We start from the raw sequence: 27,464 nt of genomic DNA on the forward strand, positions 1-27,464 counted from the left end.
TGACTAAAACTGGAATAAAGAAGAGAGTGTAGCAAAGGTAGGACGTGGCAAGTGGCCATGGTCAATATGGTTTCTGGAGTGGAGCTCTAGCTTCAGAGTGGTGGCTGGGACAGAATAGATGACCGATTATTGTTCTCCTAGTTTTCCTGAAATGCTTCCTTGACTCTTTAGTCTTTCCCAGGGCCCTGTGATTTGTTTCCCAGTCATTGTCAACTTTAGTTTCCTCTTAGTTAAACTCTGTATCTGCAGCCCAGACTTTGAACTTATAGTTTGCTTCTTCCCAGAATAATGCTTTTTTTTTTTTTTTTGGTTATTGAATAAATGAGGAGATAAAGGCCAAAATTTTTGCCATGTACTTTGCCCTATCAGAAATTATTAAGGAGCACCTGGCTTGCTCAGTCAGAAGAGCATGTGACTCTTGATCTTGGGGTTGTGAACTCAAGCCTCATGTGGGGTGTAGAGATCACCTAAATAAATAAAACTTTAAAAGAAATTATTAAGTTAAACCTTTGGAAATAATGTCACAATCAAACCTTAGGAGAAAAACCTAAGACAAATCCTGATTGAGGGACATTCCTAAACTCAGTACTTCTCAAAACTGTCAAGGTCATCAAACTTAAGAAAAGTCTGAGAAACTGTCAGAGACCAGAGGTGGCTAAGGAAATGCAGTGACTAAATGCAATATGGTATTCTGCATAAGGTCATGGACATTAGGAAAGAATTTGTGAAATCCTAATAAAATATGGAAGTTTGTTCACAGTAATGTGCCAGTGTTGACTCTTCAGTTGTAACTAACATACCACAGTAAATGTCAGATGTTAGCAGTAGAGGAAACTGGGTGCCAGATTTGGGAACTCTTACCTCTGCAAGTTTTCTGTAAACTGAAATCTAGTTAAAAACGTTTATTTAAAAAATTCAGTCTTGGGGCGCCTGGGTAGCTCAGTCAGTTAAGCATCCGACTTCGGCTCACGTCATGATCTCCCAGCTCCTGAGTTCGAGTCCCACATCAGGCTCTGTGCTGACAGCTCAGGGCCTAGAGCCTGCTTCAGATTCTGTGTCTCCCTCTCTCTGCCTCTCTCTCTCAAAAATAAATAAGCATTAAAATTTTTTTTTAAAAAGTCAGTCTTTAATATCTAGGTAAATTTATATTAAGTCAGAAATACTTTATTAAAACATTTACATAAAATTTTTTTCTGCAGTATTTGAGGAATGTTCTACAGTATTTGAGGAAGATAATATTTAGGCCCAAAGTGAAGCATAAAATTTATGACTCTTTTGCACAATTCAGGTCTATTAAGATCCTCTGTTTTTATCTGGAAGACAGACAAGGTTCTTTACAAATGGGAAATAGGTATCTTTTGTTTTTCTGGATATTTACCTTAATTCTTTAGCTCAGATTTATTTTACTTTAGCATGTAGTATTATATGCTCACATTAGGTACTAAAAGTTCTATGTATATAAGGATGTATGTATTAAATTATATTTAGACCTAATAACATATTGCATATTTATTTTACAGTTTATGTTCAATTTAAGAAGTGAAAATGGACTTAGAGACTCTAACCTTACATACAGATGGGAATTATGAATTGGGAAATAATACACCTTTATTTGCTGCAGTAATTAGTACAAAAAAGTGCTGAAAGTCTGGTGAGAGAATGTTTAGCTATTTCTTCAGAGTCAGGATTTAGAGAGAAAGGCTTCTTAAGAAATCAGGTACATTTTATCGGACATCCTAATTTAGGGAAAAAAGCTGCATACCTATAGTATGATTTCCTTTTGGGAACAATACTTGTGAAAAAAGTACCCCCCGCCCCTGTCCCTGCTTTGAGTTTCTCAGGTTATTTGCCTTACCTTTAATAAGAATGTGCTTATATCATGGTGTATATCCAGTAGGAATTTGGCAATAATGTCAATATTATTGGTAAAAAATGAAACAGTATTAGCAGCAATTCCAGATCAATACAATAAAACTGGAATTGAAACATTGTAAATGTAATGTAAATGTTGTAAATGTTCTACATAGAATAAATGTGCATAAAAATATTGGCACAAGTTCATTATTACCTCTCCTGGAGTCCATGCTGTTCTTTTTTAAAAGTAAATTTCATTATTGAATACTTTATGAGAGTTACACTCTGAAAATTTACAGGCACATACCACTGAAACTACTTAGGTTGTGAAGCAAATGTCTGATTGAAGTAGGGGAAAACACTAACATGCAATTTTAATAGAAACGGCTGAAATGTGCATGCAGTGGTATTATATAATAGTTTAATTTTAAACTGTAAACTTAATATTTAAAATCTTAGACTATAAGAATAAATGAATAAAGATACAGATAAAGACATCTACCTCCTAAAGGTAACCTCCTAAGCCATCAGATGGCTCTGAAAACCTCCTGAGCCATCAGATGAGATTTGGGATGAGCCCTCAGAGTTGGTATCATTTTACCACATTTATTATTTTAGAAATGACGAATTGTCTTAAGGAGGGTAATGTTTGGAAGAGTGGGGTAAAGACCATTGTTAATGATTACTTTAGGGAACTTTAGTTGAGTGTTGAAGACTTATCTGTTGTCCCCTAAGGTTTAATTTTGAGCAATGTTGACATTAACCTTGGCAAACTGAGGTCAATGTTTTGGTTGACTTTTAAAATTAATGGTCTGTTTGTTTTATAAATCTAAAACAGGATCCTTAGTCTAATGGTAAGCTCATCCATTTGGTTTGTTATTACCAACAAGCCCAAGAATTTAAATTAGTTTACCTTGATAGCCTGGCTTGAAAAGAAAGGAGAAAAAAATGTCAACATAATAAAATATTTTAAGAATCAGATGCTCTTATTTTTCTCTGATAATCACTTTTACAAATGTATTGGATTTCTGTTGGCTCCCTAGTCTGGATAAAAGTGCTTTATTTTTTTAATGTGCATTTAAGTAATTCTAGAGTTCAAATGGATATTTTGAGATTTGAAACATGGTATGTTAAGATGGAAAATGAAGATGCTGTATCATAATCATTTAGGGTAACTTTAAAGTAGTATATGATATAGGACTTACATTTAAAATTAGCTCATCAAGGCTTTCAGGGACATTTTTCCTACTTATCCTTGAAACTGAAGCAAGAAATAAGTTGGTTCAAATTAAACACTTAAGTTATTCCAGCCATATGAATATTAGAGAGCATAGAGAGTGATTGAAATTGGCTGTATTAGATGATTGGGTACGTCTGGCTATGTAGGAAGATGGAAGTTTCTCTAAGCAAGCTCTCAATTGAAAATTTGATGAATTATCTGTTTTGTTTTTGTTTTTTACCTTTGTTGGATCACTGACCATTAGAGAACTGGAAAAACCCCCACAAAAACTCCTCTAGATTCTCTCCTAACTAATCCATACATATTAATAAATCTCTTAAAAACAATTTTATTGATATATAACCTACAGTAAAATACACAGTTGTTAAATATACAACTGGATGAATTTTTGCATGTAGATACAATTATGTAAATACCATCCAGAACAAGATACAGAATATTTTTGGTACCCCAGGAGGCTCCTTTGTGTCTCTTTTCAAACATTACCTCCCTTCCCACTCAACTCACCCACCTGGAGGGAGACTACTACTTTGACCTTTAGCACTGTACATGAATTTCACCTGTTTATGACATTGTATAAATGGAATAGTACAACATGTATTCTTTTCTCTCTGACTTCTTTTGCTTAGCATAATGCTTTGGAATTCTTTCATGTTATTGCTCATAGCAGAAGTTCTCCACCCCCCACCCTTTCCGTTTAGGTGTGATGTTCTTTTGTATAAATATAGTACAATTTATCCATTCTACTGGTGATGGACCAGGTTTAGCTATTATAAGTTATTCTGAGCGTTCTTAAAGAATGCTGAGTCTTTTTGTGGACATATGCACTCCTTTCTTTTACATGTACAGCTAGAAGTAGAATTACTGCATCATAGGGTACATGTGTGTTTAACTTTAGAAGATATTGCCAAACAGTTGTCCAAAGTGGATATACCAGTTTACTCTCCAGTTAGCAATATATGAGAATTCCAATTGTTCCACATACTTGCCAACACTTGGTATTATCAGTCTTTAAAAATTTTGCAATTCAGTTGGGTGACTTGTTCCCCCACCGCCCCCATGTGATTGCAATCCATTAACTATGGACGGCAGGATCTCTGATTAAGAACTTAATTGCTGGGTAACAGTTAGTTATTTGCCTCTGGGTGAAATGATCTCTAGTATAGTCACAATTCCAGAGGAATAATCTGTAACCTAGAAACTAAACTGTAAAGTTAACCACCATGATCAATTCTTCTTGAAAATGATGAAGAAAGGAAAAGTGAAGAAAAATAAATACATGGGGATGTGTGTGTGTATCTGCATGCACGTACATTTGTGTAGCTGGGATATATACAGTGAGGACAAATCATTGCCTCCTCCTTGATGGAAAGGATCGAGTGTAATCCCTCTGCCACCGAGTGGTTGTCTGATCCTCCAGGGGAATGTTGCCATCTTGGGCACTGAGGACTGGTTTCACTGTTGGCATATTAGGTACTCATTATTGACAAGAGCCACGTTAGCCTTTGTGAGAAGTCCATGTTGTTGAATCCGTACATATGCTCTGTTGCTGTCACTGTGGTCACTTCTACTTGAAGTCTACTGAGGAAGCATGGGGGTGGCTGATGAAAGGGGTTGACATCCACAGATTGGTAATTTTGTTCACCTGGTTATTAAGAGGCCCTTCTGCTTTGGAAGGCCTTTGGTATACATTCACATGGAACAAAAATATTTTTCATATACTGTGCTCATTCTGAAAGGTCTATATCCATTTGCACCTTCCCTAGGTCTTCTTACACCCTTTCTTCTGAATGCAGTTTTTTCACCAAGTCCTTGAATGTCCAGATTAACCATTAGCCTTTGCACATGACTCAGTGTAGATCTGTGATCCTGGCCATTTCTCAGTATCGATGGAGTGGACAGGCACATGTACTGGTCACAGTTCTATTTGCTGGGATGATTTCTCTTCATGAAGTATATTTTAGGGACACTCTTTATTGGGGATGTAACGGTGTAGGAGTCCACTTTTGCTTGGTGTGTGGATACCATGCAAACTGTCTCTAACCCAGGCCCAAATTTCCTTCTCAGTCAGCTGGTCATAAGGAGCTCTTTGTGAGGCTCTAGGTGTGGTAGTACAGTAGGAGTAGATATTAGACCTATCTGAGCCATCTGCCCATGCAACTTCTTGTGCCTTGTAGTCATGCTTGAATCTGATCGCTTTCATACCGTTGTCTTTTGGTGATGGATTGCTTCTGTACATGCCCAACCTTATGACCTGGGGGGTCAGATAACATTTAGATTGCCACGGCAGCTCAGGTCACATGGTTACTTAATAACCTTTAATCAGGCCCTGACAAGACCTAGTGGCAATCCAGGAGTCATTTCTTAAAAGGACTGTTATCTGCAGAAGAGGACTTGGCTTCGTTCCAGAACCTGAGAGTTTTGTGCTGCAGTTCTCTGGATCCTACTGGATTCAGTGAATTGGATCTGCTGCATGGTAAGACCCAAGGGCATAGTGGTTTGTGCTGCAGACCAGACATGCTGCATAACCATCTCTTGCTCTGGGCCCTACTCAATACTGATGGTCTTATAGGTTACATAGTAAAGGAGTGAGCAGATTGTTAAATGTGGTATGCATTGTCTTTTTTATTTATTTATTTATTTATTTTTTATTTTTTAATATATGAAATTTACTGTCAAATTGGTTTCCATACAACACCCAGTGCTCATCCCAAAAGGTGTGCATTGTCTTTAAAATGCAAAAAAGGCCCATGAATCATGTGCCTCTTTTTTTAGTGGGAAGCAGTTCAGGGTTCAGCAACTTGCATTTCACTTTGGAGGGGATATTCCAACACGTTCCAGACCACTGGATTCCCAGACACTTTACTGAGGTTGCAGTGTTTGAATCTTCATGGTTTTGTTTTTCATCATCAAGCTTGAATGCATTTTACTAAGACATCTGAAGGATTTGTTACTTCCTGTTTATCAGGTCCTGGCAGCATGGTGTAATCAATGCAGGGGCCCAGTGTGATGGTCTGCGGGATGTGAAGACAAGCAACAGCTCTGTAGATGAGATTATAGCTGAGAGGAGAGTTGTTACAGTTCTTGACCTTGCAAAATAAAAGCAAATGGCTTCATGTGTTCTTTACATATTGATAAAGCATTTTCCAGATTAGTAGCTTCATATCAGGTATCAGGCACTAGATGTGCTCCAGAAAAGTACTTAATTTGGTAAATCAGCCACATCGGAGCCACTGCCTGAATGGATTTAGGATAATCCCTGGCCATTTTCCAAGATCTACCTGCTTTCTGCCCAGACAAAAAAAGGTGAATTAAACAGGAATGTGATAAGAATTATCTGTTCTTAAAATGTCAAGCTTTTGGTGGTGGTATGATGGGGTTTTGGAGTGGTGGTGGGGGTTCGGAGCCGACGGCTAAGAAAGAATTCTTGAAAATGTCTTTGGTGCAAAAAGGTGATCTTGTCAAAGCATGGGGACGGAACCCCTGGGCAGCAAGAGCTGCACTGAGGTTGTGAAGAGTGACTACTTATATACTGTGGAGTTGGGGGAGATAAAAGTCAAGAGGGAGTTTCTTAAAGGGATTTCCATATGCTAAAGAAGACACAGATTACTGAAGGCCTAGCTATTGTAAAAAAAAAAACAAAACTCAGGTTGTTTTTCCCTCTACCAAAGCATTTTCAATAAGACAGTAGGGAGTTCCTGGAGATTAGGCTATCGATAAGATCTCCTTTTTCTTGTAATATTACTAAGATATTTGTAAACTGAAGGAGACTCTATCAGTTTAACCCTTTGTTTTCTGTCCTTTCCTTTGTTCTTGGGCAGCCAGGAGTGCCACATATCCCACTTTGTTGGGGGTGGTTTGGTTTGCAGGGTATCAGCTTGCCTTATGCTTCTTCATCAGTGTTAATGTCTATAGTTTTCCCACAGATGTGGCATTTCTATTGGTTTACTGTGCTGGTAAGGAGGGAAGTTCAGGATGTTTCACTTGGTCATTCTTACCATAATTGCCCATCTTCCATAGTCAGGAAGCCATTGTGGGAATTCTCCCAGTAGTTACATATGTTTACTCCGGTAATGCGTTGAGAAACTGCAAAATAACCATGGGGTGGGTCCACAGATTTATTGGTTCCACCATGAGATGGAAGAGGCCAAAGCATCATCAATCCCCTGACCACAATAAACTTGACTTAGACTGGCTGATGGTGGTATTTAGGTCCCTAGGATTTAATGGAGCTCTAACTTAAAAGAAAAGTAAGGATTGCTTGCTGAAGGAATCAAAACAAATAGAATGTGCATTGGTTATGCTTTTGTTTCCAGCTACCAGATCTCAATATAGCGCCGAGACAAGCATCTCTAGTGGGCAGTTATGGGAGGAGCATCTGAAGGAGTGGAATTCTGCATGCCTGGTAGTGTTTTGTAAAAGGTAGTCCCTGCAGAGCTTGTAGTGGTGTTAGGATTGGGTTCAGAAGAGTGTTTTTATTTTTACATTGTCAATGCTCTCAAACTGGCTCCTGATAAGGAACTAGAAATGAACTTCATTGTATTGGAAATTGTGTTTCAGCAGTGAAACTGCTCTTGTGCTGATATATAAACCCACTTAGCAAACCCAAACCATGTGAAATGTCACTTTGAAGTGCGACACATGCTTATAGGAAAGAGGTTGTAGGTGTTTATCTTTCTCATGGCAAATAACTAGTCCATAAAGAAATTTCAGACTTATTTTTTTTTTGTTTGTTTGGTAAAAATATAAATATAATGGATCCATTTGAAACACTTAATCTACATGCACTGTATTGCTTAACTTCAGCCACTTGAGTTGCATAGAAACTATCTTTGAAATAGCTGTTGAGCTTGTAGTAACTTGTCTACCTAGTTACCAATAACTGAATACTTTATTACTAATTTTCATTTGCAAGCTGAAGAAATAATCTGGTGGTGACATTGAAATTTGAGTAAAAATCTGTGTTCATTAAATTATGTGAAATTCTAGAGAAATAGAAAAAAAATTGCAACCTAAGACATTTACTGGTGGTTACTTTTCCCTTCCACATCCACCTGTTCTTAAAATTTTAAAAATACTTTTAACCTTAGTCACACATATTACTCATTTTTCTTACCCGAAGGTAATAATACTGTGTTTATTAGTGGCACCAGTGTTCCCTAAGACTTAAAAAGACTTAGTTAAAAGGACAAATAAAACAGGTTTGCACATAGAGTCTGGGCATATGGTTTGCAAAGATGTGAACCCTGATGAAGCCGGGTTTGAACTGGATCAAGTATGAATCATAAAGTATTTACTCTTAAGTTGTGCAGAGGTGGCTCTTCCTGTGGAGTCCCAATTAGAAAATGGTATTTTCACCATCGGAAGTCCTTCCTGGATGTTTTCATAAATGGTGAACTGTATGGCAGGGGGGAAAATATGAAAATCATTACTTGACTGATAATTAACTTATGTTAACATTTTGGGTGAGGAGGTAGGATTATGTCAAATTGAACTAAACATTTTTTCCATGTTCTTCCCTAACTAAAATTTGGTCTTCTCCTGATACATGGGTTCCCATGTTCTTTCTCCTCGTGTGTAGTTTCCCACTTTGCCACAGAGTAGGGTCTGCATTTTCTTGCCTTATTTATTACTGCCTCTTCCAGGTTGTTTCTCTTCCCTTTATTTATTGTTCTCTCTTACTTTCTTCTTACCCTCTACCCTGTCACTTCCTGACTTCCAGGTACCTCCTCAACATAGATTTAGGCCTTTGGCGACTCCCATCCACTGTTTTCTCCTTGAGCTGTCAGCCTCCAACATCTGTTTGGAATAATAATGACTAACATTTAAGGAACTAAGATGTGCCAGGCACTATTATCAACCACTTTTATGTATGTCATGTAGTCTTCAGACTAGCCCTATGAGGTAGATAGGTCATTATCCCCATTTTACAGATGAAGTTACTTGCTCAGAGTCACAGAAGTCAAAATCAGCAGATTTGGTTTTGAACTCATGTCATCTGGCTCTAGAATCTGTGTTCTTAACCCCTCTACCAGTGGTTCTCAAACTTGACTGAACCTGGTCAAGTTTAAAATATACTGACGCTGGGGTGCCTGGGTGGCTCAGTCAGTTGAGCATCTGACTCTTGATTTTTGGCTCAGCTCATAATCCCAGGGGTGTGGGATCAAGCCCCATATTGGGCTTTGTGCTGAGCATGGAGCCTGATTAAGATTTCTCTCTCTGTCTCTCTCTTCCTCCCTCTGCCCCTCTCCCCTGCTCATGTGTATGCTTTCTCTCTCAAAAACAAAACTAAATTAGAAAAAGATATTTAAAATATACTGATGCCTAGGACCATGCCCAACTAATTAAATCAGTCTCTGGGGAGTGGGACCCAGGAAGCTGTATGTTTTAAGTCTCTCCAGGTAATTCTGTTGAACAAAGTTGAAAACCATTGTTCTACATCTTCTTTATGTAGTATGGCAGCTTCTAGTCATGTGCTTATTTAAGTTTAAATGAACACTAAGTAAATAAAAACTCACTTCATCAGTCATACTTGGGACATTTTAAGTGGTCCATCGCCACATGTGGCTGGTGACTGCTGTGGGACCCCATAGACAGAATATTTCTATCACTACAGAAGTTGTGTTAGGGAGCACTGCTCTATACCATGCTATCTCCCATCCCTCACGCTGCTGCCTTGACCTCGTGACCCTGACCGCTATTCTTTATAGCAGCCCACAGATGAGGCTAAACCCTAGACCTTGTCATCACCTGAAACTTGTCTACTTTGCAAAATCTTAAACTCATAACTCCCTCTTTGATTGGAGCCTCCTGTCCTCTCTCCAGTTGATTTTTATATGTCAGCCTGCTTACACATTTTCCCCTTGTCAACTTCTTCTAGGCTTTCTTTCTTTTTCTGTTGAATTTTGGATCCCCTGGTCAGTCCTGTCCTGGACATATTTCCTGCTGTGGCTTCCATTTTCTCTTTTCCTGCCATACCCAGATTGGCCAGCTCTAATGCTGGATGTGAATCTGTATACATTCTCTGCTACCCCTGCCCCAGTGTTGCTAGAGAAAAGCTTGTCTTCTAACAGATGGCAGCACAGTTTTCCAATCTCATTTAGGAACTCGTCTCTGTGTGGCAGTCCTTTGAGTCTTCTATAGCTCTCCCTTTTTCCCCACAGTGGCTGTTGTAGACCTTCCCCCTCTCCACCCTGGGCTTCCCATCCTGCAGGCCTGAGCACAGGACCCCTGTTCACTCAGGAGAGCCTGAAGGCAGTCTGCAGAAACTCCCTGTGCTTCCCTCCTCTCTGTCTTCACACCCTGCTGCACCCATGCTTCTTTTCTCCTTCATCTCAGAGAAGGGGCCTGCTCCTTCTAAGGCTCTTCTCCCTAGTTGGTTATGCAAGCCCCATCTTCCTATATCAGGGCTTTGTCAAGTCTCTTCCATCCTTAAAAAAACCCAGAAACCCGATCCTTTTGTAATTCTTAAGTGTGATGATTGGGTGTTCACGCTGTTGTGTGACATGTGCCACTCTTAAACCTTGTTACAACATCAGCACATTACCCATCTGACGTGAAAAACAAAACAAAACAACAAAAAACCAAAAACCCAGAAACGCTCAGTGTTTTCTTCACTGTGGATCCCCATAAAATGGTGTCCTTATCCTCTTCTTTTCCTGTTTTGGCAAACTTCAGCTCCCTTCAGTCTGGCCTCCATACCTGCCAGTCTCCCGAACCTGTTTCCCCCATATGATGAGGGGCCTCCAGATGCCAGACTGGTTCTCTGCAGTGTCATTTGAAGCTGTGCCACTGCTGCTTCACTGAAACTTCCTTCTCTGTTGGGATTCGTGACACGAGCCTGTTCTCCTCCTGGCTCTCCAGTTACTTCCCAGAATCTTCTGCATGCTCTTTCTGTCTCCCCACAGCCCTCATTACACCCAACTGAGTTATTTATGTGGATTTGGACCCTGTCTTAGTCACACCTTCATTTAAAAATCCTCAGCATTAGGCCTGGTGTGTGGTATGAATATTGTGTTTAGGAACATTTTGAATGAGGTGACGCTCCCCAGTTATGTATAAGGGATAAATAGTTTGTCTGGGGATACCTTGAAACACATTTTTGACTTGTACGTGTGTGGTTCTGAGTGGACAGATGCAATCCCTCATATATGTTTGGGAGCCCACTGTTAAGGTAGGTTTTCTGCCTCCACTCCTGAATGCTTTGTCAATGTCAGTGTCCTATCAATTACAGACTGTCTCACTGTGCAGATCTGCCTGGAACCCAGCCCCCCACCTTCACACACACACCTGCCTCCTCTAGCTGGCCTCCAACTTGCCCTGCAGGGTAACTCATGGGACTTCCCAGATGTTTTAGGTTTTGTCCGTAGCCAAGAAACATTCAGATCTACTGTGTTTTTAAATCATATTTTCTAAAAAAATGGCTTCCCATAAAGTAGGATCTGGACACGTTATTTTTGATATCTGAAAATGATTTTTAAAGCAATTTGAGAGGACTGTCTGTTATTAGACATTGAAAGAGAAATAAAGCATGAAAGCCATGGCTTTTGAGGTGACAGTAAGGCGATGATTATAATATAGGCACAATGTGATAATGGACAGAGGCGGGATGTTGCTTGGAAGGTTTCATGAAGGAGGTGACTTGAGGAAGACCTTGAAGGCTGGGCAAGCCTTTCAATAGGCAGAGACTAGAGTGAGGATGGCAGTTCACATGGAGGGAGGGATGTGAGTAAAGGTGGTGAAAAGTGGCATGTGTTGGCTAATATCAAATATTGCAGTTTATTGAAAATAAGGGCATATGGGGAGACAAACGTGGGAGGGTAAGTTGAGCCACAAATTGGAGAACTTCAAATGCCAGCCTACATAGTGCAGATGTGATAAGTGCTGGGCACTCTTCAGGGTTTTTGTCAGAGGACAGGTGTGATGATCAGGCACTGGGAAGCTGCATCTGGCAGTAAGAGTTAAGTTGGGTTTGAAGGGATTGAAGCAGGGCACCTATGGCTGGGTGGCTAGCTAGCCTAGGGTGGTCGTGATCCTGGACTTCTGCCGAGTGCTGGGGGCCGGGAGGTGGAGGCTGCCCTTGGCTGTGCTCCACTCTGATTTGTGACTAAGATTGTGGCTGCTCAGCTTCTTGCACTCAGACTTTTCTCTAAGTTGCAGCTACTTTAGTCTTTCTGTTGCTTACTCTATTCCACAGGTATCAATTATGTTCTGAATGGAGATCCAAAGCTTAGGTAGCAAAAGGGAAGAAGAACAGCTACTTAAAAATGAATAATTAAAGGCCACCTGAAGGTCCAAATGCATATTTGATGTGAACACAGCAACCACGTGTTCTTAGGTGAACCCGTGTAAGGTCCAAGATGCTAGAAGGTCATGGCTGTAGGAGAAAGAATTGGTGAGGGAGGGAAAAATCTCTAATCAAAATGTTAGTACTTACCTAAATTCCACATTTTAATAAGCAGATAAAAATTATTCACATTGCCTGAAGAATTGCCAGAGTGTTCCTCAGTTTTTAAAAATTCAGTTGATTCCTTCTGCATGTTCCTCACCCTTTTCCTAATCATTGTATTTCCTTCATCAGTGCAGATGTCAACACAGTGAAGCAGGCAAGTAACACCTTATAATTAATACAAACACAGTTTTGACCTCCTGAACCCCTTAATGGATCACACTTTGAAAATGCAATGCTTGTGTGTGTGTGTGTGTGTGTGTGTGTGTGTGTGTGTGTGTGGTGTGTATCTAATGATCCTTTGGTTATTCCAGCCCAGTTTGATGTCTAGATGATAGTAAATATTTGTAGATTTTAGTTGCTTTGCTATTCACTTAGTGTTTCTTCAGAATTATGTGTAGATCTTAGTGTTTCGATCCATGTTGTGGCTTAGGACACAGTTGGTTTACTGGTTTTGTGTCCAACTTGGATTTGGGGTTAGGGGTTAGGATCAGACATGTAGCTGGCTATTTGGACTATAACTGTCAAAATGCCAAATATTGGGTGCCCACCCTCAGATCTCCACCTTGATGTTTAGAAGGCTGTAAAGAGTACTGGGGTTTTAAGAATTCATATAGATGTAGCCCTCCTTTCGAAGTTGTAGCCTTAGAAGTCTCAGGATTTCAGTGACTAAAACTTGTATTGGTTGATAGAACAGGGAGATGATGATTTGCAAATTTGTTTCACCAAAATTTATTTTTGTTTATCTTCAGTTATTACTGTGAAATAACATGGTAACATTAGAAAGCATTGACAGTAACATTTCTACAGTATGGTGTATATGGCTGCGATGTTTCTGTTTATGAACCTCTGGGACTAACATTTTTTATGAGAACCAGAAGGAAGTACCTTTTCTCAGTTTGACTTCTTTCAATTTCTGTTTGTTAACCTATAGGCATCTTATAAGTTCTTTCTTGTTTGGTTTCTTTTGTTAACTTTAAAGGATCTTTTCTATCAGATGTTTGAAAATACAACACCCCATATCTGTGTGGGTAAATGATGTGACATACAAAAACACTGAGAAGCTTGAAAAGAGAAAGCACAAATAATTGTGGAGTGCTATGAATTAACAGTCTTGCTCCTAGTATTTCTAGTAAACTAAGATTTCTGGGCAAATGAATTAATCTCCCTTGTCCTTATCAATCAAATCAAAGAACTGTATACCATCCTAACTCTTTAAAATAAAAGAACAAAACATCAAAACGTCTTATACATACATGTTTATACTGGAAATTTGGAAAGCAGAAAGATATAAAAAGAAAATAAAAATCATCCTAGGTTGCCTGAGATGTGTGTGAACATATTGACTCTAAAGGGGCTCTAGGGAACTTTTTGGAATGATGGAGCTGTTCTCTTTTTTATTGGGCTTTGGGTTACATGGGTATATTTGTCAAACTCATCAAACTGTATTCTTTAGATATGTATATAAATTATACTGTAGTACAGAAAAAAATTATCTCAGTACCCAGGGATAACCATGGTTAACATTCTGTATATTTCTCTGTAGTATAGTATGTTTTTTTTAAAAGTTGAGATCTTATTGTGTATATTGCCTACTTTTATAAAAAATTAACACTGTGTTTTTAGCATTTCCAAATGTCATTAAATATGCTTTAAGTATAACAGCCCATTCTATCTGTTAGCCCACTGTATCCAGTTTTATATAATCAGTTCCCTATTGTTGGATATTGAGGTTAAAATCCTTCACTTTTGTATATAAGACTTATAAACTTAATTGCATAAAACTTTTTCCTCAGCTCTGATATTTGTGTATGTGTCAGTGTATTCTAATTAGGGCTGATTCCATTTAATTCAAGAGCCTGTGCAGAGCTGTGAACTGTTCCATCCATGCCCGTAAGGGAGCCTGTTGTCACATCAGCCAGATAAAGTGAGATGGAAATGAAAATACTAATGCAGGTTGTTATAGCATGTGAGTGTTCTGTGTCTCAGGAACTACAAATTTTGGCAAAATAAGATTATGTTGGGGGGCACCTGGGTGGCTTAGTCGGTTAAGCATCCTACTCTTGTTCTCAGCTCAGGTCTTGATGTCAGGGTCGTGAGTTTAAGTGCCGCATTGAGCTCTGGGGTTGGGCATGGAGCCTACTTAAAAAAAAAAGATTATGTTGACATAAATGAAAAAATAATACTATAATAGTTAGCATTTATTGAGACTTACGTGGTAGGTACTGTGTTAAGATATTTAGAGTTGTTATTTCACAGTGTCTGTGTGAGGTAGTGTGAAAGAATCAAATGCTACAGAAGTACACTGTATCAGTTAGGGTTCCCTAGAGAAACAATCAGTAGGATATGTATATGAAGAGATTTGTTTGAAGGATAACTTAGGCCATCATGGGGGCTAGATAGGCAAGTCTGAGATCTGCAGAGCAGATGGCCAAGAAGGGCAGACTGGGTCTCTTGGACATGAGCGGAGCTGCTGGCCACAGGTCGAACTTATTCTTGCAGGAATCCTCAGTTCTACTCAAGGCCTTATAACTGATTGATTCAGATCCATGTAGTTTATCTAGGATAATCTCTTACACTGATGATAGACTTTAATCATGTCTGCACAATATCTTCACAGTAACACCTAGATTAGTATTTGAGTAACTGAGGACTGTAGCCTAGCCATATTGACTCGGGACACTTTAATGAACCCGCCACCATGTATCTCCCCTGCAACAACCGTAAACCAGTTTTACTTCATTCACACCTTCATTCATGTCTCTCCTTCCTGTTTTATTTTGAAACCAGTCTTAGTCATCATATCATTTTATCCACAAATATTTCAGTAGATATGTATCTCTAGCCCAGTGCTGTCCAACAGAATTTTCTGTGATGACAGAAATATCTTTATCTGTAGTCACTGACCACATGAAGCTATTGAGCGCTTGGCTTCTGGATAGTAGACTGAGGAACTAAAATTTCACTTTTAATTAACATAAAGTTAAATAGCCACATGTGGGTAGTGACTATGGTACCGGAGAGCATCGCTTAAGAATATATGAGGCTTTTACGGGGCACCCTGGTGGCTCAGTCAGTTAAGCATCTGCCTTCAGGTCATCTCACAGTTTGTGACTTCAGTCCCTTCATTGGGCTCTGTGCTCTTAGCTTCAGCTCCTCTCTCTCTGTCTCTCTCTGCCCCTCCCCTGCTCATGCTCTCTCTCAAAAATAAACATTAAGGAAAAAAAGATAAGAGGTTTTTATATAACATAACCGAAATCCTATTTAGTAGTACTTAATATAAAATAGTCAATATTAACATTGCTGGCTGTTTCATAAGTGAAAATGATCAATTGTTTTACATTTTTTAATAGCTTGGATCAGAATACAAACAAGAGCTATACACTGCAGTTGGTAGCTATTAAACTATAGCTTTGCTTTCTCTGATTTGCTGTTTGTTGAAAATACTGGGTTATTTGTTCTTCCTAGATAGTGTGTCCTACTCATTTTATAATAGATGGTTTGGTGAAGGTTCAGTTGTGTATGCTGAGCTCCAAGCCAAATCTGACTCAGAACCTGAGCTCTTAACCTTTCCTGAAATGATGTTGGGGATGCTGGTGCTGACGATGGCAACAACAGCATAGCTAACTGGGAGTGCTCGCTATGTGCCAGGCAGGGGAAGTCCTTCCCATGTGTCCGCTCATTTCATCTTCACAGTATAGATGTTCCCATCTTCCAGGCAGGTCAGTTGACTTCCCCAACATCATACAACTAGTTAAGTGTCAGAATTAGAATTCAAGCAGTCTGCACCCAAGTTTGAATTCTTCATCACTGTGCTACATTGTCTCCATGCTGTATTTTTTCATAAGCACAGGGGATAAGAAATTCATTTTGGCTGCCTCCTTCAACCTGAGGATGTTTGAAATTATGAAGCAAATTTTACCAAATGATTTTCCAGGGCTGTTGGGAGAATGGAATCAACAAATGGTTGAAAGCACTTGAGAACCTTTAATGTAAAAGGCTCTTATGGAAAGTGTATGTCTGTAAAGTCAACTGCCTGCTATTCCCAGATTCTTATTTGTGCTCTGTATGTCACTTGCTTTAAAATGGAATCTTGTCCTACAGGCCACATTCTGAATGTGACATTTTTGTTTAAAATCACTTCAACGTTACGGAAAACCTCTCAGAAACCTGTTTAGAAACAATCCCCGCCAAAAGTGCCTCGTGCAGTTCCTAGATGAGTCTTCTTTTTTGGGTTAGGAGAGGTTTGTTTGTGCTCATGAGGTGGACTGCCAAAATGCACTCTTGGAAGTGAATGCCTCTGAAGTCTAGCAGCTTACTGCAAAACCTGAGTATCTGTGCAGCTGGAATTTTCCTACTTTGTATGCTGATCCACTAACGGGAAGCATACAAGCTAATTGCTGTGAGTCTGGGTGGTTGCTCTTTCCTCAAGACCACCTCTTCAGGTGTGACCTCCTCACTTCTTCAACCTAGGTGGCCATGGAGCTGGCTGCTCCCGCTGCAGCCCAGAATGCTAAAAGTAGACCCTTCCAGTTTTCATTCCTTTCACAAAGATTGGGTTAAACTGGTACCTAAGTCAGCAATGGGGAAATTGGCCTGGCTGATGAAATGGAGCCTAGAATATGTTCCTCTTACAACTCCATAAAATCCACTGCCAGCCCACCCACTTGGGACTGCCAGGCTTCTCAAACCCACCCGACTGGATTGGGCTGAGCACAGCTCCTATAAATCCATGGCAGTAAATGCTTTAGAAAAGTCATCAGGAAAGACCAGTGATAAGATAAGGTATATTTCATGGTTCTACAATTCAGTGGAAAGAGAGATAGGAGAAAGAATAGGGAAAAGAGACAAAGAGAGGGAAGGAAAAGAAATAGGCGAGCCAGCTGGGATAGCATTTCTTATGTCCAATAAGCACAATTGCTTATTGCACACTGTGTGTGTTTCTCTTTGTTGCCAGTATATCTAGCGAAATGGTCTTTAATGAAAAAGTGTTACTTATTAACTTCTCTTTTTTTAAAAAAAGAATTTTAAATGTTTATTTTTGACAGAGAGATAGAGATAGAGCATGAGTGGGGGAGGAGCCGAGAGAGAGGGAGACACACAGAATCCGAAGCAGGCTCCAGGCTCTGAGCTGTCAGCACAAAGCCCATTGTGGGGGGTGAACTCACAAACCACGAGATGGTGACTTGAGCCAAAGTTGGATGCTTAACCAGGCACCCCAACTTCTCTTTTTATTTTATTTTAATGTTTATTTATTTTGAGAGAGAGAGAGAATGAGCACACACTCTTAACCAACTAAGCCACCCAGGTACCCCTAACTTTTCTTTTTAGAAAGTGAAGTTTTTAGCAGCTTTTAAGTAGATGTCTTCCAAAAATATTTCTCTGACAATTTCACAGTTTCTAGTGCAGATAATTTTTCATAGTGTTTTATGAGTTATTTTGTTCCATTCTAGAGGAATGAAGTTGGTACATGGCTTTAAATAAACCTATTTGAAAGAATTTTGCTGTTTTTAATTTGCATACATAATACTGTTACAATGTCTTCACCTAAGCTAAGATGATATACAGAATTTTGGGTTACTGCGCAAAAATATTTTCAGTATTTTTTTAATTTTTATTTTTTTAGATACAGGGATCTATCCTATTTTTAAAACATGTAGTTAAGGATGAGCAATATAGCTTTTAACATTTAAAATTACTTCCTTTTGGATTGTTGGATGTGAACCCTCAACAGAAATGTTTATAATGGTTTACATGCCTTGTTAATTTGTGAGATCATGAAATAGGTATTAGGGAATCCTATTACTGTGATATTTAGTTGGCAGCTGAAGCATCCTATACTTTAAAGCTACATTTGACTTCTATTAAAATAATTTTATATGTGCATGCACACACAGTATATTTTTGTAGACACATTCCTTGAAGAATTGGTTGTGAGGGAAGTAAGCAACATTTGTATCAGTTTCAAGTAGGAAGATTATAATCAAACACAATGAATTGCATGTGGGATTTTTGGAACTTGATAAGGATTCATTGAATAAATTGGACTAAAAGTTATTGAGTGCCCTTGTGTCAGGCTGTCCCTGTTCCAGTGAAACTTACATTCTGGTGGGAGGAGACCATTACACAAAGAAAAAATATACAGTAGATGTTAAGAAGAAAAAGTTGGATGAAGGGGACAGGAGTGTTGGGAGTGGGGAGGATGGAGCAGTGTTTGGGGACAGCCTTTCAGATGAGGACACCTTGGAACAGAAACCTGAATGAAGAAAGGTGGCAAACCACCTGACTGATGGAGAGAAGGAAGTATGCTTGCAGAGTGAACAGCATGTGTGGAGACCCTCAGTTGTGTGTGTGTGTGAATACCTGTTTATGAACAATATAGAGGATTATTTTAGGGCTGAGTGTTTGGGGCTTGCGTCTAAACGGGATCTTTATCCAAAGTGTAAAGTACTAAGATATACATTGTTTTAAGTGGATCTTTTGCAAACAAAATTCACATCACAAAATGAAATTGGCAGAAAGGTATATGTAGTTGTATTAGAACTAGTAAAGGTAGGGGCGCCTGGGTATCTTAGTGGGTTAAGTGTGTGACTCTTGATTTCAGCTCAACTCATGATCTCACGGTTTGTGAGATCGAGCCCCACGTTGGCTCTGAGCTGACAGTGTGGAGCCTGCTTGGGATTCTCCCCCCATCCTCTCTGTCCCCCCACATGCATGCTATCTTTCTCTCAAAAATAAATAAAAAATCTTTTTAAAAAAAAGAACTAGCAAAGGTGAAAGGTAAAAATAAAACCTTAACATGTTATTATATAGCATTTAAAAATTGTTATATTCAGATCAGGGATCTGTTATTACTATTTAATATTTACATGAGAACTAGAAAATCTTTTCTTATTAAAAGAGGTGATATAGGGGCACCTGGGTGGCTCAGTCTAATGGGCATCTGACTCTTGGTTTTGGCTCAGGTCATGATCTCATGGTTTGTGAGTTCGAGCCCGACATCGGGCTCTGTGCTGACAGCGCAGAGCCTGCTTGACATTCTCTCTCTCCCTCTCTCTCTGCCCCTCCCCCACTCTCTCTCTCTCTCTCTCTCTCTCTCTGTGTCTCTCTCAAAAATAAATAAACTTAAAAAATATTATTAAAAAAAGAGGTGCTCGAAGACTCCCTATTACGCATTGTAATGGGTTGAATTGTGTCCCTACAAAAGATACTGACGTCCTAACCCCAGTACCTGTGAATGTGACCTTAATTGAGAACAGGGTCTTTGCATATGACCAAGTTAAGATGAGGTCATTAGAGTGGGTCCTAGTCCAGTATGACTGGGTCCTTATAAAAGAGGGAAATTTGTACAGAGGGAGACGTGAACAGAGGGAAGACAATGTGAAGACATGGGGAAAATGCCATCTACAAGCCAAGAAAAGCCTGAGGCTACTGGAAGCTAGGAGAGAGGCATGGAACAGATTCTCCTTCATGGCCCTCAGAGGGAACCAACCTGCCAACACGTCGACCTGGGACTTTGAGTCTCCAGAACCGCGAGACCATAAGCTTCTGTTGTGTAGGCCACCCAGTGTGTGGTACTTTCTTACAGCAGCGTTAGGAACCTAATATGGGCATTAAGGAATATTTTGTTTTCTTCTAAAGCTGTCAAAACTGAAATGAGAAGATAAATCTTAAAATACTTTGTGTCTTGGCAACTTGACAGTTAGGCATAGAATAGGGCAAATATAGATGCCCACATAACCTTGGGATCATAACCTTTGCACCCTCAGGGTCTCCTTCTATCCGGTGAATACTTCATATTTGGATGTTGATTTCTTTATCTAAAATGGGTACTGTGATTTTTGGCAATATGGCAGTCACATAAAATGTGCAATGGTTGAAAGATTCTCCAATGGAAGTGTAATGCATTTCCAGGAATACTGTCTCTGTATTACATTTTTTCCCTATTTTTTGCCTTTAATACTTTATAAGGCTGCTCTGTGATAGTAACACATGAGAAGAATGAACTGAATAAGCTTCCTTCTCCCTGAGGAACTAAAGCACATGATCACGTCTTCTGAAGAGGACAGTTGACTTGGGCCTTTCAGAGGGAGGGGAAAGGAGTAAGTTGAGGAAATCTTCTTAAAAACAAAACTCAGAGATGCACTGTTACGTTTTCATACTAGGAAATAAAGGCCTGATGGTGGAGGTTTAGGGTCATTGCCAAGGAAGCATTTGCCTGGAGTGCTGTCAGGCAGTTTTAGAGTGCCTGTGATTTGGATCCTTGAAATCTGGCTGTGTGTTTGAGGATGTGTGTGGTTAGGAGAATGGGCTCTGAGTGACATGGCTTGTGTTTTAATCCTGGCTTCATGGCTTGTTGTCTATTTGACCTTGAGCAAGTTACTTCTGTGTCTCAATTTTTCCTCCTCTGAGAACTGGTATAAAAGTATTTCCAGCCTCAAAGAGTTTCTGTGGTAATGAGATGATCCTTGTAAACTGCTTTAGGATAGTGTCTGGTCACATTAAGTGCTCAGTAATTTATGGCAATTATTAGTGGTAGGAGTAATAGAAAATCAACTTAGAAGACAAAGCATAAAATAGGCTTCATCGGCCTTGTCCTTCTATCTGTGGGGAGAGGCAGTGGCTCAAGTACACTGGCCAGAAGGGGCTTTAGGAAGAAGACGCTTGTGTCCAGTGCTGAAGAACAGAGGCTTTACTTGGTCCTAAATCCTGTTTGGAAGAAGTAGGATTTGTGAAAGTACCCACTGACTCTTCTGGGTTTCTGGAGCTGGCTTTAGCCTTCATGGTCAGAGAGGAGGGGGATGATGGAGTATGGGGTACACTCAGGCTCCAGTGGGACATCCTGACCTTGGGTGATACATTAGTGTGATAACAATGTCAGCTTGCACGGAGGGCACCCTTACCGTGAATTAGCATGTGCCAGCCAAGCACAGAATCTTGTCACTTAATTCTTAAAGCAGTCCTGTGAGGCAGTTTTTATTACCAGTTGTGTTTTTAAAGTGGGAAATTTTGAGCTTTGGAAGGTTGCTTGTCTGAAGCTACACATTCAGGAAGTAGTACAGCTGGGATTGGAATGGAATCTGGCGACAGAGCCAGGGCTTTCAGCTTTGGGGGAATCATGCTAATTTGTCTCCTTGCCAGCATCTGTTTTATCATCGAGGAACCCTCTTCCAGGGACAGGGAGGTGATGACCTGAATTTAGAGACCCAATACTGTTGGTTTTATGGGAGGAGCATAAAGAGGAAGGTGCTGGCAGGTCAGTCTCTGTCATCTGTTCTTTACTATGTATCTTTTGTTTGGTGACTTAAACATCAATCTTACAGTTAGGAAATTGTGAGGCCAATTTTAAGAAAACATATCAGAACTGTGTATCTATGTGTATTTTTCAGCAGAATTTGTGTATAGCATAATGGTACTCCACTGTTGCTTACAGAACTTTGGGGACTTTTCTTCTAGATTTGTCTTACGAACCACTCTGAGTCATATATATAGTACGCCTTTTAAAAATCAATTACTTTAAACTTATATGTTATTTTTTTAACTAGAAAATACCGTGTTATTCAGTGTGCTCAACACCTTTATTAAACTGGTCTTCAGATAATTTTTGGATTTTTCCCAACTTACAGCTGCCCTCAAATGGCAATTTGTAAATGCTGAGGATATATAAAGAATGTGCTGCATTCTCAGAAGGCAATTCTAGACGCACTAAACTATTTTGACACATGTCAGCCCTGTTGGCAGAACAGCATAATAATCACGGGAGTTTGAGCTGGCTAGCATTCATCTTGAGATATTCATCCCGGCACACTTGTAAAGTTATTCATTCCTTGACCTCCAGAGCACTGAGCTCGTCACTACTGTCTGGATAGATTCTGTCCCCTCCTGTCTGTTGTGACGCCTGCCATCCTTTCCGTCCCCACATTTTACCATGCCCTCACCAAGAGTGGCTCTTCCTCCTGTGTGGAAGATCTCAGGTCCTTTTTTTTTTTTTTTTTTGTAACTTCCTTGAACTTGCACCAGCCACCACTCTATTTCCCATCTCCTCTTCATCGAAGAAAACTAGAAGCCAGAGAGGGAGGTGAAGAGCCAGGTGAGAGAGTATCCAGAAAGCCACAGCACAGGTCATAGTGATGGTCGCTTGCTACAGCAGTGGTTCCCAAAACGTGATCTCTAGATCCATAGCATCAGTGTCCCCTGGGCCCATCCTAGACCAAACAGATTAGAAGCTCTATGGGTAGGGCCCCAGAAATTAGAAACTCTATCTGTTTAAGGAACGTTACCAGCTGACTGTGATTGCTCCCTAAATTTTGAGGACCACTGTGCCACAGAAGGGTCAAGTTAAATAAGGGCTGGAAATCCCCATTGGAGTTCCTAACTGGGCAGTTCTTTGTATCCCTCCCTGGCTCCCTCAGTCCTGGGAAGTCTTGCTCTGTCCACAGCACTTCACGAGAGTGCTCTAGGTTGGCAGGGCCCTGACCTCTGTGCTGCTATGAGCGTTGATACTTGGGAGGAGCCCTGGGCGCCTAGTCAGGAGCTGTGGGTTCTGTTCCAGCCTCCTCCGGTCAACCAGCTGGGTGGCTTGGTGTGAGTAGCTGACTAATCTGGGCCCCAGTTTCTTATTTGTTAACCCAAAGTGAGATTTGCTAATTATTGAAGGATCTCCTCCATCAGATCTAAGGTTTTCTGTATCTTATGAATAGTTTAGCATTTGAAATTTTTAAGTTAAGGGGCGCCTGGGTGGCTCAGTCGGTTGAGCGTCCGACTTCAGCTCAGGTCACGATCTCGCGGTCCGTGAGTTCGAGCCCCGCGTCGGGCTCTGGGCTGATGGCTCAGAGCCTGGAGCCTGCTTCCGATTCTGTGTCTCCCTCTCTCTCTGCCCCTCCCCCGTTCATGCTCTGTCTCTCTCTGTCTCAAAAATAAATAAACGTTAAAAAAAAAAAGAAATTTTTAAGTCAGTATGTTTGTTTGAATGTATTTATTTGTTACTATGTTGTTAGCCACTCAGACTTAAGCATGTTATCTGTAGGTACCAAAACTTTGAATCCTCCAACATATATTTCAGTCGCCTAGTAATAAAGCCAATTCATTCACGGGGGCTGTGCTGTCAGAGACAGTGACTCAGCTCGCTGAGAAGCCCGACCTCTTCATCTTACACCCATCAGTGGGAAGATAGCCAGCCCTGATGCGAAACTTGTATTTGTGGTTTGATGGTTAGAATCTCCTCCTTTGACCAAGGTACACAGCCACATGTAAAATGCTTCTGGCGTGTGATTCCTCCTCTTTTCTCTGGCACCCAGACCCAATCACCAGCATCTCTTGCATCCATTTTCTCCTTTCCTTTCACACTTTTCCTGCTACCTCTTACTTTGTTTAACTCATGGTTTCTCACTGCCTGCTTCATGCTAGATAATGTACTAAAAGGGCTAGAGGTAAACTGTGAGCACAGCAACAGAGGCAACAGGGATGGGGAGTTTGCTGGACATTCCAGAATTGGATTGGCTGAGCTTTTCTGGAAAGGATCAGGTAAGGCATGTTTTAGGCTTTGTGGGTCATGAGGTCTCTGTGGCAACTATTCGACTGTGCTGTAGACAGTATGTGAGACAATGGTGTGCTTTTGTTCCAGTCAGAGCTTAGGCAGCAGGCCAGATTTGGCTATGCACCATAGTCTGCCGACCCTGATGAAGAGTGAGGCAGGCCATTAGCAAATACACAATGAAAAGTGTGTGTGTGTGTGTGTGTGTGTGTGTGTGTGTATCAACGTGTGTGATGAGTGCCATGAAGAAAATAAAGCAGTATGAAGGAAATGAGGAAGCTGGGGAGTGTTTGTATAAGGGGGTGTTCTTTTTTAAATTGGTTGGAAGAGGAAACCCCCTCTTCTGAAGAAATTGGGGACCCAACATGGGACATGCAGTAGAAGAGGCTTCCTGGAGTCAGGGAGCCGTAGGGAAGCCAGACTGGCTGGGGGGGGTACCAGGGTGAGAGTGGGCAGGGACTCTGAGGCAGCTGCCAAGGGACAGGTTGGTAGGAGTTCACCAGCAGAGGAAAGGATGTAGCCTGTGCAAGGGTGTGGAGGTGTGAGAGAAGACAATGTGCTTGTGGAAAGTAAGAGGTTTGGTCTGGCTGGAGAACAGGTTAGATGGGGTACGTGGCAGTGAAAGGAGCTGAAGTTGGTAAAGTAGGCTTTGAACGTCATGCCAAGGCATTTGGCTTTATTCGTGGGAGATTTTAGAGGAACACTGACAGCTTGTTTCAGAAAAGGTGAGAGGTGGCCGTGTGGGGAGTGAGAGGCAGGGATGTGGCAGAGGAGATGGCTTGAGAGGAGACTTTACACTCGGTCTGTGGAGTCCTCTTGTGTCTCTTCACCAGCCCGGGCCTTCCTGCAGTGGTGCCTTTGTTCCAGCCATTCCTCCAGGAATGTCTGCTCCTTCATTTGGAATGAAGGGCCCAAAGGCTTCCCCACCCTGATCACTCCCACTTGAGGGTCCACCTCCTCTTCCTTATTCTCATAGCACCTTCTTCCTGGAACTTCTCTTACAATGTGGGTCAGAAAGGGCTATTTGTTTACATGCTCTAATCACTTCTTAGGCATTTTAACCTTCTTGAGGATAAGGAATGCTTTATTGATATTGGGATTAAGATCCCAAAATGTATAGTGTGGTGGGAAATAGGTACTCAGGAGTTTTGCTGTCCCACCACTTGCTGTGTGACCTTAGGTGAGTTACTTTTGTTTCTTAGCCTGCGTTTTCTCATCTGTGAAAGGATGTAGGAGTATTATCAGCCTCTTGAGGCTCTTGTGATAGCTGAGATACTGCACGGATGCACTTAAAATCCAGTCTTCGTGTTTTATGTGTCCAATAAATTTTGTCAGTTGTTAGTGGCATTACTGTTACATTACAGTAATGCTTAATACAATGCCTGGAATATAGTAAATGTTCAAAAAACATTGGTTGATGGAGTAGATGGACTACAGCTAGAGTAGATGGATACAGACCAACTCAAATTTGGCATAGCTGACTGTAACAGTTTGGTCTCTGTAACTATCCAATTATGGGATTTCAGAAAAACTAAAATACAGCTAGATATCTTAGAATGTTATTGCAGAAGACAAGCTGATAACATTTCATTTAGTACAAATGCATTATCAGTATTAATGATCAAATATTCTTGCATCTTACAAAATCTGCACAAGACAAGTTTGAAAGACAAATTATTGAGGGGTAATAATGTCAGCAATGCATAGTGGTTCCACACTGTGTTGGGGTTCTCTGTGGCCCCAAGCAGTAACTACACACAGGTGGTGTGTCTTGCATTGCTCAGAAGGAGAGGACTCCAGAATGTGGGCAGACTCGGAAAGAGAAGCCTCTACTGAAAAGATGCGTTCGCTCCAGAGAGATCAGAAATAGTTTTGAGGCATGGCCTTGAAAAAGTTGAAACGCATGTAATTGTCCCCAGAGTAACTTTAGGTTATTTGTCAACTCTAAAAGCTACCACCTACTTGTTATACCTGTAACTGAAAGTCTTTTCCGGTCTGGCCTTCAGTAATGAGAGGTTGCACTCATGGTACCTCAGTGGCACAACCACCTAGTGTTTGGACCTTGTGGTCGTCTTCTTTCTGTACTGTTGCCTCCCTGATGACTCCTAGCTCTGTGGTCTCAAAGTTTGAATCAGCACAGTGGTAAGCCCTAATCACAGGGTCCCCCCCTAACCTCCAAGTGCCTGTCCTACCACTGGGCATGTTCTGTGAGCAGCTGTAATGACTACCACAGGAATGTGTGTAGTGGAAAGAAAGTCACACAACTTTGGAGTTTTTTGACCTGCATGTTTCCAAATGACAGTCCATGCAGTCTCAGTTCCCTAGATAATTGACAGCTGTGCCCTTCAGTGTGTGTTTTGGTTACTTAGCTTCTTAGTATATTACTATTGTTGACAAAGTTCTAGCCCAAACTCTACTTTGATTAGGATTATGCATAGATTTCTACTACCTGACTCCTATTCATTTTTGTTGTTAAAATTAACTTAAATGTGGGTCTCTGGATTTTGCATAGCTCTTTGAACTACGAATGTTGTGTATATTCTAATCCTCCACTGTATCTTCATTCATGTTTTCCTTTCACCTAGAAGACCTTTTCTTTTTTTCTGTCCACTCATCCAAATCCTCCTCATTCATTAAGATTCCCTCCAGGGAGCCTTTCCTTGCTGAGTGTGGGGAATCAGGAAACATAACTTTGTGGACATTTAAGGGTGGTGCCTGATGGATTAAAAAAGACTGGGGAAGAATCCTTTCCAGACAAAGGAAATAGCAGGTGCAAAGGATGGAAGGAAAGAAGTCAATGTGGCTGGACCTTAAGAGCAAGGAAGAGAAACACCAGCTGTGACTGATGAGGACTAGATTATGGTGACCAGGGTGAATTAATTAATTTTTTTAAAGTGTGTGTGTGTGTGTATACATATATATATATATACACACATACACACATACATATACATGTATATATATAAAATTTAATTTTTTAAATCATTTATTTATTTTTGAGAGACAGAAGGAGACAGAGCACAAGTCGGGGAGGGGCAGAGAGAGAGTGAGACACAGAATCCGAAGCAGGCTTCAGGCTCTGACCTGTCAGCATAAAGCCCGATGTGGGGCTTGAACCCACGAACCATGAGATCATGACCTGGGCTGAAGTCAGATGTTTGACTGAGTCACCCAGGCACCCCAAGGTGAAGGTGACTTATAATGTTGGCACTCCATTGAAGAATTTTAAATAAGAAGGTGTTAAGGTCAGGTTTATGTCTTCAAATACTCTGGCTGCTATGGGGAGGCCACTTGCAGTAGTTCAGAAGGCTTGGTTTAAGTGGTGGAGTTAGCCATGGACAGACTTGTGTCCACCAATCTTGTCCAGTCATCTCAATGTCTAGTTGGTA

The 27,464-nt window shown here is 40.6% G+C and overlaps 1 protein-coding gene and 1 non-coding gene across 7 annotated transcripts in view; both read left to right on the forward strand.

Moving 5' to 3' along the window:
* Positions 1–27,464, forward strand: part of EPB41L4A (erythrocyte membrane protein band 4.1 like 4A) — a 252,054-nt gene that overhangs the window by 52,514 nt on the left and 172,076 nt on the right. The gene's annotated exons all lie outside the window — the stretch shown is intronic.
* LOC128778480 (small nucleolar RNA U13) lies at positions 10,547–10,650 on the forward strand. Its single transcript, XR_008424066.1, has one exon. It is a non-coding gene; the product is annotated as a small nucleolar RNA U13 (small nucleolar RNA).

This window comes from Panthera pardus, unplaced genomic scaffold (genome assembly GCF_024362965.1).
Source record: "Panthera pardus isolate Hobbes unplaced genomic scaffold, ASM2436296v1 HiC_scaffold_2, whole genome shotgun sequence".
NCBI lineage: Eukaryota > Metazoa > Chordata > Mammalia > Carnivora > Felidae > Panthera > Panthera pardus.